General features: G+C 39.6%; 1 pseudogene; it reads right to left on the bottom strand.

Moving 5' to 3' along the window:
* Nucleotides 1-1,666: 1,666 nt before the first annotated feature.
* LOC106393091 lies at nucleotides 1,667-4,805 on the bottom strand (annotated as a pseudogene).
* Between the last annotated feature and the right edge of the window lie 276 nt (nucleotides 4,806-5,081).

The following is a 5,081-nucleotide window of genomic DNA, read 5'->3' as shown; positions in this document are numbered from 1 at the left end:
TTCGGCCAAGCAAAAGAACAATCATACGGCCACTTGTTTTTAATTCAATACCATCCTAGCATAAGGTTTCTAAGTGTAATTTCAATTAATCAATGTGATCAGGTTATGGTATGAATGCAACAAGGCCGCACGGCCGCGAGATGATATGGTCTAGTGATTTTAATCAAAACTATCAATATTAGGGTTTCAATCAATTCAATACCAAATTCGAGATTAAACAATCTTAGCAACAGTTCTATGTGATAAAACAATCAATCAAGATTTCAAATTCAAATAATCAAAATCGATTTTTAAAATTAGGGTTTAGGGTTTCGATTTGATCTTAGATCAAAGGGGTTTGATTTGAGATTCAAAATCATCAAGGATTTTGATTTTAATTGATCAATAGATCAATCTCGATTTTAGGGTTTGGGGTATCGAACTTTTAGAACTTCGATTTACTCATTAGGGTTTGATCAATTACCCTATGGCTTTATCTTAAAGATTAGGTTTAGGGTTTCATTCTTTACAAACAATCCAAATTCGATTCATATGTTCTTAGAATTCGAATTACCTTTAGCTTAGTTGTTTGATGAACCGGACCACCAAAGAATGAACCCCGATCTGCAACACGAACGGGAACGAACGCAAGCAATCCGTGAGCTGGACACGAGCTGATCGGGAACGCCTTGATCGTCGGACGCGAGCTGTCTGATGTTCTCGCGAACGAATTAAGGCTGAGGTCGCGCGCGCCAACTGCTATCGGGTTGAGGACGATGTGCTTGTTGTCGGGAACGCGAGCTGTCCGGGATGCGAGCTGAGGCTGAAGTCGTCTGAGCTGAGAATGGACTGAGATCGTCTGAAGCTAAGACGGGTTGGGAACACCTCGGGATTTGAACGCAAGAGACGCGATCGGGATTAGGGTTCGTCGGGTTCGCCGGCTAGGGTTAGGAATTTTTAGGGTTTGACGATTTGGGTTTTGGCTCAGGGTGTTTAGAGTTTCGTGCTGATAACGTGTTGTAAACTTAAGGATTTGAAATCTGTAAGTTCTTGTTATTATTAATCAATCATAAGGTGCCCTTATATATGAGAACTACAAAGAGATAAAAAGGAAAGACTACAAATATAGAAAGTGTACAAATACAAGGAAAATGAAACTAGGGTTTCCCTTTCTCTAAGCCGTCTCTCTCCTGCGGCCGCCTCTCTCTCTCTTCTTGGTGTTGGGCCGGTTATGGACCGGGTCGGTTATAGACATCCACAATATGATTTATAATATACATCAATTATTATTATTTTTCTTTCTTGATAAAAGTTGAGATAAGATGTTAGGACCACGTCTTTTTATCAACAAATTAAAACGACGGTACGAGAATATATGTGTGTGGTTTAAGCTGAATCACGTAATAATAAGAAGAGCATATTCTCAAATTGCAACCTTACATCGCATCGTTTTGATAGCAGATATAAATATCATCCACTGAGACAAGATACAACGCTCTTGAGTTTAAAATTTTATTTACCTTGTAAATTTACGAAACTAAACAAAATTATAATCTTTTTTTTTTCTTTTGTAAAAAGACTTTCAATTAAAATTAAAACATTATAAGTAACCAGCCCAGCCAGACAGTAATATTATGGGCCACACCCATTAGTTTGTTTAACCAAATAAACCCAGATAATTATATAGAATCTCAAATTGTATAAATTCAATAATAAGAATAACTCTGTTATTAATCTCTCGAAAAAAACTAATTCAAAACCTCAAGCTCTCACACTTTCACAAAACTCATAAGTTATGCAACACCTTTACATCTTCTTATATATAAATTAAATTTCATAAACTCATTAGAAAACACATATTTCATTTTTCCTAATCTTAAACTCATTAGAATAACTTATTTGGATATTTTCTAATCCTTTACACCATAATTCGGTAGGATTAGAAGTTAACTTATTTCTCAAGTTTGTTTTTTCCTTCAAACTTAATCCAACGTTCTTCCCTTAAGCTTGAACTCCATTTTTGATAAGTCTTCAACACTTCTCATATTTTTGAACTTCAATTTTCCAAGTGCTCTCCATAAGATGTCGGTTCTCTGCTCTCTTCTGAGTATACACCGATGTAACCCTCCATGCCATGTAGCGTTTCACGGCTTCATTCCCTGTTATCAATGTAGCTTCACCTGATGATAATGCAACAGTCTATTGTTCGATCGAACACCTCATAATTAGATTTTCATCAACATAAAAGATATTTCCTTCCAGGCTCTTACCATCTTCAGGGTCAACTCTATGCCCACTATTTCTTTCTCCAACAATTGGTATCTCAGATGTTGCATGTAACTTTATTACAGTTTCACAAGACTCTTTGGATCTTTGTATATCCCGACTTAACACCCGGAAGAAACCAATTGTTTTCCCTGCCTGTTGACAAGCCATTTCATAGCATGTAGAGAAATGGTATCCGTTTGTATCAACTCCACCAAGAGTAGTTTTACATGTCCCTTTCTCAGTACCCCGTATCCTTATACTCCCATCTGCATACCCAACTGCAACTTGGCAAGCTTTCTTTTTGACTTGGTATTCCCAGAATTTGACTTGTAAACTATTAAAAACGTCAGGAACAGTAGGAGTATTACTTGCAACTCTGCTAGCAGCTATATTTCTAGCTCCGTCCTTGGATGATTTCTTTTCTTTCCTGTGAAGCCTATGTTTGGCTTCCACTTTGACCGGTTTAGTTTCTTCTTCTCAAAGAGAACCTTCCTCTCTTCATCCTGCAAGTTTTCTTATTTTTCTCCAGCTAGGTCTTCCCTCTTGTTCTCGATTTCATCTTCCCTCTTTGCTAAAATCATCTGAATCAGCTCAGATTCCTTGGGGTCAATTTTATCTTTAGCACCAAGCAGCTCTTGCTCTCTCTTAATAGCCAAATCTCTGAACATCACAACGTTCTCCACATCACCTTCCATCATCCATATCGCCAGCTCAACCACAAACCTCCTGATTCTTGGAATCTTGACCGCTGTCTTGTCATGTTTCTTCAGAGTCGAAACAAGCGAGTATGCCAGTCCTTTCTTCTTTATCCCCGAATCCATCAGAGCGTCGTGTACTTATTCTGAATTCATGAACTTGAACACGTGTTGCTAACCCTAGTATCACTTCCTGTAACTTGTTGTCTCCCGATGTTATTGACTTCAACACCGTGGGAGCTGCTGCTTTAATGAGCCTCAGGTCTATAAAGCATTCATGTCTTGAGTATAAGCACAAGTTCCTCAACACTCTCGCTGCATTGACACGGACCAAATGAACTTCAAGTGCATCTACAAGTCTTGCCAAGACTCCAAGCTTTACAATGACGACGCAGTTGCTTCTACTCTCCAAAGCAAGCATAGCTATAGCTTCCGCTGCAGCGATTTTAACCTTGCTCGCATTCACATCCCCACGTGCCTTGCTTTTCAAGAAAATGTTGAAGAGCTCTTTCAAGACACCTCCAGTCACAACCAATTCTTTCCCTTGCCTCTGTCTCAAGGACCAGGAAGCTCAAGATCTCAATCCTAAGCTTCTGCAGATTCGGGTATATCACTCCATGATGCAGTACATCTCTCAGGTTACTAACTGTGAAAACGATCTCCGAGATCTCTCTCCTAATACATCTCCCAGTGTTCTCGCTCATGATTACTAACATTTTCACTAGTTGCAAGACCGTTTCACTGTCAGGACTCGTGAGAGAACCATCTCTACGTTCTCATCCTTCAAGAGTATTGCATCCGTGTGCATGAAGTCAATAATCTTTGGAACAAGTCCTCTAGTGTTGCCGATTTTTCCACAGTAGTCATGATCTCTAGATAGTTTCTTTAGAATCAAGAGGCCTAAGTTGCTGAACCTACAGTAATCGTATCGTAGATGATGGCCGTGGAAGATTTTCTTCTCTCCAATCTCGTCAAGAGCTTCACCTAAAGATCTTGTGTTCTGTAATAGTGATAAAATCAACTCCATGGCACCAGTTATTCCAGAGACTTTTAGAGAGTTCTGTATCTTGCCAGCGAGCTTTGATAGTATCTCGGCTGCTGATCTCCTAATCTCTTCTTCTTGCACGTCTTTCCAGTTAAGCATCTCCACTAACCTTTCAATGACGGGCAAGTTGATTCCAATCTTCTCAAGCGTATCCTCTGCAAACTGCCTGAGAATTCTTGCACCTATGAGCTGTTCATATGGGTAGCTAGAGCCCAACAGTTCCATAGCAAAGCTGACCATATCCATATTAACCCCATCATATATAGATGCTCCCATTCACACACTTTTAGTAGGCGTCATAGAAGAATATCATGATAGAGACCATCCCAGTAAAACCAAAGCCACATTGTTTAGTCACATTCTCGAGCAAGCTACACACACTGACCTGCCATTCCAAGTAAGCTTTCTCCGCAAGGAACATCAAAGCCTCGGCTAGGGCTAGCGGTAAGCGGATTTTCTGTTTCTTTTGTCCAGCTCTCCTATAGTATGTAAGATAGCAACACCGTTTTTTTCCCAGCACGTCTTGTACGTCCAATACAATGCGTATACCTCTCTATTTGTTTAAGCATGTCATAGTTTATGACTTGAGCCACGTCGAGAATGTCTATTCCACGGCCTACAACATCTTTTGTAACTAGAACGTTATATCTCTTTGCTCTGAATCCTTCTAAGCTGATTTTTCTCTGTTCTTGTGATTTCCCACCGTGTAAGGTCGTGGCATAATACCCTGCCTTATCAAGATTCTTAGCAATAGGGTCACCATTCTTCTTAATGGAGATCTTATCACAAAGCTCATTTAAATACACCAACTTGTGCATCCTCTCAACTCATCAGCTTCTTGAGTTTATTTACCCTCTTTCTCAATGGTTTCTTGGAGTTTAAGCAATGTATCAGTACAATCTGATGCATAATGTCTGAGCTTATCACATTGATAATACTGAATGCGAGAATTATCTTTCTCTTTATCACGCCCTTTCTCGTATGAACCGTTTCGATAGTTACCGGATCGTTTACGCCCTCTTCCTCTCCAGTTAGAGCAACCTCCTCGTCCTCTTCCTTTGCTATCACCGTAATTCTTGTGCTGGGTTTGTTGC

The sequence above is a fragment of the Brassica napus genome, chromosome C4 (genome assembly GCF_020379485.1).
Source record: "Brassica napus cultivar Da-Ae chromosome C4, Da-Ae, whole genome shotgun sequence".
NCBI classification, from domain to species: Eukaryota; Viridiplantae; Streptophyta; class Magnoliopsida; order Brassicales; family Brassicaceae; genus Brassica; species Brassica napus.
The sequence above is the reverse complement of the archived record's forward strand: the minus strand, read 5'-3'. Positions and strand labels throughout refer to the sequence as shown.